Source organism: Triticum dicoccoides, chromosome 7B (assembly GCF_002162155.2).
Source record: "Triticum dicoccoides isolate Atlit2015 ecotype Zavitan chromosome 7B, WEW_v2.0, whole genome shotgun sequence".
NCBI classification, from domain to species: Eukaryota; Viridiplantae; Streptophyta; class Magnoliopsida; order Poales; family Poaceae; genus Triticum; species Triticum dicoccoides.
This window is the reverse complement of record NC_041393.1, coordinates 263,846,393-263,853,820: the sequence shown is the minus strand read 5'-3', so window position 1 is coordinate 263,853,820 and position 7,428 is coordinate 263,846,393. Positions and strand designations below refer to the sequence as shown.

Here is a 7,428-nt window from a genome sequence, read left to right as displayed (position 1 = left end):
TAAAATAATCAAGAACAATGCCTAACTCACATCTTTTTCTTGACAATCACCTAACACACATCATACTATCGAAGCCTTCCCCACCTTCGGCCATCAGTTGGCCATTCACAAGAGGGCGGCGGGCGCGGGCGCTAAACTTGGTCATCTACGGCGTTGCGATAGCCAAGATCGAGTTGGACGTGGGGGTGTAAGGAGGGAAACAAGCACATTGCAACGGGCAGTCGTGCCACAACCTTTACCTTTTGTCGGGCAACAGCCAGAGGCCACCACGCTCCTCGGCTCTCCCTCCTCTCTTCCATGCCTGGCAACAAGATGAGCGAGATAGAGAGGAGGCAACCAAGATGTTTTTCTATATGGCGGCCAAGATGCTTTTGTTTACTCATGCCACGGATTCCTTACAGCCCCACCTTCGAGCGAAAAAATGTCTCTTCTTTCCAAATTTATCTTCTTTTGCTGCTTTCATTATTCTCGTCAAACAAGAATTGCCTTGCTATATAACCTCGCCAAACTAATATCATACACTTTTATGGATCCACTAATATGAGTTCGTCATTATTTCGTTACTAAAAAGGATGGAACTCTAAAATGTTAAACAACATGCTACACCAAATAATGTGAACTGATTGTATAATCAAACAATTTAATTCAAAATTATAAGATCTTAGGCATTTAATTACAAAACCAATGTGTTTGTGTTTTCTCTTATGTTTGATCACTTTTGCAACCAAGTTCTTCTTGATATATGTACACCAATTTTAAAGCAAATGTAGAGTAGCAGAAACAACCATTTATCCCTTTTTCCTTCTAGAAATCCAGTAATAGACTAATGATATAGATTGCTCTGTTTCCTTTAGATGTAGGGTCCTCCTTGATTATGATGTAGGGTCTCATCGGGCCATCGAAGCCCCTCCATCGTCACTCCCTCCCCCATAACTACATCCTCCTCCTTGAGTCACCGCGCCAACCCCATCCCGCGTCAGTCTGAGCGCCCGGCAGTTCCCGAGCGTTACTCACCCGGCCTCACCATGCGCGACTCCGTCACCAGCATGCCCTTGCACCACCTCATGCATGCCTCCTTCACCGACCAACAGCGGCCACGGACGAGGTCAACAGACACTAAGCCCTTGACCACTGTTGCGTGCGGTGCTCTCCCTGCAACAGTGTATCAATTTTCAAAATGGTGTATCAATTAGCTCTGGTGTTCTACTTATGGCTGAAAAAAATTGTCTTCGACTTTTTTATTTTGACCCAATTGAAATTAAGTGGTTGCAATGAAAAAGGAAATTGAATTAGATTACTTCACTATATCATACTACTAATCTATTCTAAGTAGATTCAAAGATAATATAATAGAAAGACTCTAAAGTATCAAATTCTTCGAAAACACACATAAGAGAAACTTAGATAACTGTGAACTCCAAATGCCTGAACAACGAATCAAAATTATAGAATGTGCACAAGCATGAGCACAAAAACACAATTTATGGAGCCCAGAAGGTTTCATGGAGCAAAAATATTCTATTCTACATAATGATCTTTGCTCCTTGGGACTCATTTATACGGGTTTTTGCTTTGCTCTGACCTAGCATGCTGACCAGTCCCCCATATTTTTGTTTTAGCACAAAAAACATATTCATGGATAATATGAAACAAAATGTATATGAAAATTAGTCACCATGTACTGGACAGCAAACACAAAAGTACATGGATGGTATTAATATTACCTTGTATTAAAAGAAAGACTACAACATGATATATAAAATGACCAAGCAGTAGAACTGATGGCCAAACTTCTCAAAATTCTAGTAAGAAAATTTTGGGCAATCATAAAAAAATAAACAAGGCAGTAGCTAGTCCTTTGCAATGCTTGATTGTATACATGATACCTTGCCACCTTACAATATTATTCTTATCTGAATTCACAAAGACGCTATCCTCTGTAGTCCCCAGCTCTGAGGTAAACCATGTCTTCTTCTCATCGTGTGCTGTCAATCCTGCAAAAGATACATATAAATCTCTCTTTTACGGTGTGTGTGTGTGGTGTGGACCTGATATTTAAAGGTAACAAATTAGCCTTGTTCAAAAGAGTATTGTTCTCTTGTCAAGTTCCTTTGCATGTACCTACTATGGATAAGTTCATGCCATCAGACATGAAAATGTTAAAGAATCCGCAATAGTACCATCTGTTCACATACTAAACTTTTCTACTAAATGTGAAATATATAAAGATCCATCCAAACGAAATAGTATGCACTTGTTATGGATCGGTAGAAGTTAGAAGCAGCAACACCGCTGACATTACGGATCACCAGAAGCAAACCATGCACAAACAGAGAGAAGAAGAAAACCCATAATTTGAGAAAAAAACTATATGTTGAGGCCAGCCAAGATGTATACTGCAAAAAGGGTCCAACAGTTAAGCGATATTTCCAAATAGTGCCAATTCTAATATCTATATATAAAAAGCCTGTAACAAAAAAGTATATCAATGGATTTAAGATGGAGGAGGTATTTTAGATGGTTGGCCTCACCGGAAATAGAGGCGCCGGCTTGTGCTTGACACGGATATGACAGTAAGATCAAGATCTAGCTATAGCTTCAGCTCCATAGATTACATCATACTATTTGACATAGCAAGATCAAAATACCAACATCCATCAGTTCAGCCTGTGAGGTTGGTACTCGTGCCATGGTGTCTAGGAAAATATGGGCATCGAGGTCAGCTGAGCACATGGTCGAGTGTAGTGGACAAACCGCTGTCAGCCCGATCATGACCTAAGATACGGTGTGGACCTGCTGGAGGGAAGCCCAAGTGCAACTTGGATGATGGCGTACTTGGAGCCGGCGCCGGCTCTCCCGTCCCTGCGGCAGCGCACGACCTGCTCCTCGGCCATGCATAGCCTCCTCCTCCATGACCTTCGCTTCCCTTCCAAGCGGCTGCCAGCGCAGCCGTTGCTCGCCTCCGGATGGTGTGTACAGCCACCGCTGCACGAACGTTGTGGCCCTGCCGTTCTCTAGACAGGCCTCTAGATCAGCCACAATAATTCACCTAGATTTGGACCACAGGTGTGCTATTGCCGCCTCCTCAAGCGCATTGACCTGTCACCGATGAAGCAAGCATGCGTCGAGGAGAAACAATCATCAATTCATGTCATGGAGTACAACATTGCATAGTGCGAAAAAAATCACCTTCTTCTATCCATCTCCTCAATCCAAGCTCGGCACCATGACTAATAGCACATCCAGCTCACAGCCCGCCAAAACTTTCACAAAAAACAAAAAACAAAAATAATTAACTTGTAGCAAATCACTATGGAGATATGTTAAAATAAACCCAAAGTAACAATGGAAGAACAAATACACATCACTTGTCATTGTATATTTGTGATGATACATGCCATGTCACCCTTGCTAGATGCTTGCTAGAAAAGTCACTTTCAGAATTGGTTTATTATGAACATCTCCTTAAAAAAACTCCTTATGAAAGGTGCTAGGACACATATCTTACATATCCCTCATTTGCATGGTCTTCCTCTACTCCTCCCTAGTTGAATCCATGTCTTCTCAATATTTTGAGATCAAAACTACTTTATACCATCAGTTCAAATATCAATTAGACGTATGCAAATTCGCTGTTTTGATGGAAACATAAATTAAGCAATAATAATTAGCCAAATACTCGTGTACACTGTCATGATTAAAGGAAACAAAATGCAATTCATTCACCAGAGTTCGTCAACTTACACAAAAAAGAGCATCATGCCTTGTCAAAGTACAACCTTGTGGAGCAAAGATCATATGCTTGTGGTCAAATGGACACCAATTTATCCTTTCTGGACAGAAGACGTACCTGCATCTCCTGTGAACCTTATCATCACAATCTGGAATGTTGAGGAACCGGTTCATTAAGTTTGCAACCAAACTATAGAAAATCCGTTCATGATCTTAGGAAGAACTTGATTTCCTATTTGACTATTAAACTGGCAAGCTAATGATGTATGCAATCAAAAGAAAAATCAGGCTCTTCTAGGATGAAGGCATGTACCTTTAGCAATGGCAAAATATAAAGATCTATGGAGGGGAGGAGGAGCCACCAATAGATCTGCACATGAAGAAGTAGAAGGAGGAGCCACCACCAGATGTGCACAGGGAGGACCCGAGTAGGTTGCTGGCAACATACTTCTTTAATATAGGAAATTAAGAATAATAATAGCACCAAATTTAGAACTAAAACCACGACGAGTAAATCGGAACGGAGGGAGTAGTTAGCTAACTGAAAATAGATTGCTAGATGGACCCTTACTTCTACAAACCATGCATGTAAGATGTAACCACAAAACAAGAAACAATTCGAGTGAACTGAAGATAGATTGCTAGATCGGTTAAACGATGAACACAACTGCCATAAATCACATCAGAGCATGTAACATACTATGAGAAATCATTCATAGATTGGCTGCTGGTACTTCATTCAGACATCACAAGAACCAAGAGTCAAATCACGGGCGTTGGTAAGGTTCAAAGCTTCAGACTAATCTAAAATATCAGCTCCATACCTTTTGTGAATGTGTGATGCGTGCCTTAGGACTTCCTGCTGTCTTGTAGGTATGCCCTTGGTTAGAAAGTTCTTGTTTCTGTCAGAGAGGTAGAACTGTCATCTGCATCATCTACTTACTCCACGAAAATTGATTAAACGGTCTACCACATCATATGCTAAAGAATGAAATCGCAGAGACTAATAAGAAGAGGGACAAACACTGCAATTTGGGACCCCAGATAAATGGCGGGTTTACCTTGTGGGGGCAGTATGACGCCGGTAGCTGATCTCTGAAGGTTGATCCCTCATAGTGGGACTCAGATCCTGCTGTCCCACAGTATGGAAACAAACCCTTAAAGCATCTGAGTCCATACTTCCTCAACTTCCTCAACTTTGCAGAATCACATGTTCGAAGCAATATTCAGTCACACGTCTGGTTACAATCGAACAATTGGACTGCAATGCCTGCAGATTTTCACTTGATGAGATTCTGTTTTCTAAGATTAAATACAAGCAAGAAAACATACATTCACCTCCAATTACATCGATCGGGCTTTGCCTTGGTCTTCAAATTTAAAATGCAGAACTGTAATATGTATGTATGTTGTTGGTATGGTTCTTCCTATTCTGGAAATTGAACATACATGAGGAATCTGCAGACTTTATATTTCAGCTTGCATTCTCTTTTTACATGAAGAAAAATGAAGTAAATACTTGTAAGCAATAAGTGTTACCTTGGATTCCTACTCGTAGATCTGGGCGTATTTCGTGTAGCTAGCAATTTGAATGCATGAGATTATGTGGTTGTGCCAGCGAGCCTGTCAACCAGAATGCAGAAGTCTGGGTCGTGAAAATGCATTGTTGATTAGTTGTGTACTTACTGCTGGAGCTAAAATGGTCGTAGTTCTTGTGCCTTAACTCATCACATGCAGTCCTCCTGCATAGTCTGAAAAAAGAAATAATTCACAAATCAATATTAAGGAAGACATATAATGGTAAGACAAGAACAGCTAGCTAGCCAACGGGCAGAAGGACTCTTTCGGTTACCTGGCTTGTAATCATCATCATCCAGTCGCTCCCAAAATTATTCAGTACAGGGCCAAAATCACAATCGTCAGTCTCATGCAAATCTTTAATCTCACATGCCGTTGGATACACATCAGGCCCAAAAAAAATTATGCAAAAAAATAATCAAGTATGAGATGTAAGATTCAGAGTACAGTCTTTAGAAAGATAGTTTTCTTTCACAACAAAAGCCATCTAAACCAAGTCTGATGCCCACTAAAAACCATCTAAAGAGGCAATGTAATTGACCAATGGATTGTTATCTTACTTCATTCATGGAGTCCACAAGTGGGATCAGATGAGAAACTGAAGGTGGTGTTCCACTCTCTATCCGTGCAAGAATGCAATCTTGCATTCAATACATTAATTACTCAGTAAAAAAAGCTTATTGGTGCTTGCCGAACGGTTTGAGGCATCATATATGGGAAGGGGATCTCACCAGATGAGGAGGTCCTGCCGAAGGAGGGGATCCCACGGGTCTCCGCGCCTTGATCCGCCAGAAGGAGCCGCCATTGCCGCTGATGGATCAGGACGTCGGTGACAAGGCGGCGGTAGCGCGCTCACCGTGTGTCGGAGCGGACAGATCGCGCGCGATGGGGAAGGTGCTGGCGCGCGGAGGGCCCTGGCTCGAGGAGATCCAGGTGATGCTGCCGGCGCTTGAGATCGAGGAGATCGAGGAGATCCGGAGTTCGGCGGCGGCAGGATTCAAACCGCCCTGCCTTGCAGAGGCGGCGGCGGCGTCGTCTCCCCCTCGAACGGCGGCGGTGGCGTCGTCTCCCCCTCGGACGGCGGCGGCGGGGGTCGATGGGATCGATGGGAGGGGGCAACGAAGGATGGGGTCCATGGTTTTTTTTTTTGCTGGTCGTTTGTTTTTTTGTGGTTGCGTGGGATGGGATGCGGTGGGGGAAGAGACGAAAAAAAACCAGCGAAAGTGGTGGGACGAAATAAAACCAATAAAAAAAACTAAAACCAGCGAAAAAACTGAAAGACTATTCACCAACTGCTATATTAGGAGTAGAGATATATGATGATGATGAATTTCTATTTGTACACAATTCTATAATGTATTTAGTTCAAAATTTTGATTTAGCATTCTTTTATTCTATATAGGATATTTTGAATTTCCTGCAAAAAAGAATATTTTGAATTTATTTTACTACACATTTTTTATTAATGCGATTTTTTGAAGAAAAAGCATCAAATTCTTAAAAGAGGGGAACCAAATCAGATGTAGTAAATGGGCCTCAAAGAGCGGGAGGCCTCATTTGGGAAAATCTTCTTTACGAGGCAGAGAGAACGCAGTCCAGCAGGAGGCCCATGAATCAGTTGGCCGGTTCGTTTTCCCCAGCACCCGAACGCCGGGGAGGCCGAGAGGGCAAGGGCAGGCGAAGACAAGTAAACACGGCGGGGAGCCGCCCTCTGGGATCGCAGACCGCGGCAGAGGATCTCTGGTTCTCCGAAATTTTACCCCTGGGGAGAGGTATTCCTCTGAACCCTAATTTTATGGAGCCATAATGTACTGTTTGATACAAAATCAGTGCGTAGTTTCTTGGGCACTCGCAAGCTTTGCATCTTGTGCGGAGCTGAAATTAGGGTTTATGGATCGACAAGTGCACTCATTAATTTCGATTTCTACGGTGCCACATTCGGAATTTCGCATGCGTTTCGCATTTATCAGTGTGAGGAGGATACAAAGTTCTGAACCGTACCATATTTTAAACCTTTTGAATTTGGTGGAAAAGTTACGTTATTAGACAAATACCGCCTCCTATCTTCTTAATAAACAAAAGAATGCAGTAGTACACCCAGACTGAATGCAGCCAACC

At 42.4% G+C, this 7,428-nt stretch overlaps 1 long non-coding RNA gene across 16 annotated transcripts; it reads right to left on the bottom strand.

The window, feature by feature from the left end:
* Positions 1-673: 673 nt before the first annotated feature.
* Positions 674-6,451, bottom strand: LOC119339858. Of its 16 annotated transcripts, none has more exons than XR_005164232.1 (12): positions 6,042-6,451; positions 5,585-5,950; positions 5,272-5,483; positions 5,071-5,164; positions 4,794-5,002; positions 4,557-4,634; positions 4,046-4,168; positions 3,745-3,881; positions 3,509-3,584; positions 3,190-3,263; positions 2,532-3,099; positions 674-1,994 (listed from the first exon to the last, which is right to left on the bottom strand). It is a non-coding gene; the product is annotated as an uncharacterized LOC119339858 (long non-coding RNA). The 16 variants fall into 16 exon arrangements; XR_005164235.1 differs by lacking the exon at positions 3,509-3,584 and having other exon boundaries at positions 2,532-2,696; positions 2,794-3,099; XR_005164237.1 differs by lacking the exon at positions 3,509-3,584 and having other exon boundaries at positions 2,532-2,621; positions 2,794-3,099.
* Between the last annotated feature and the right edge of the window lie 977 nt (positions 6,452-7,428).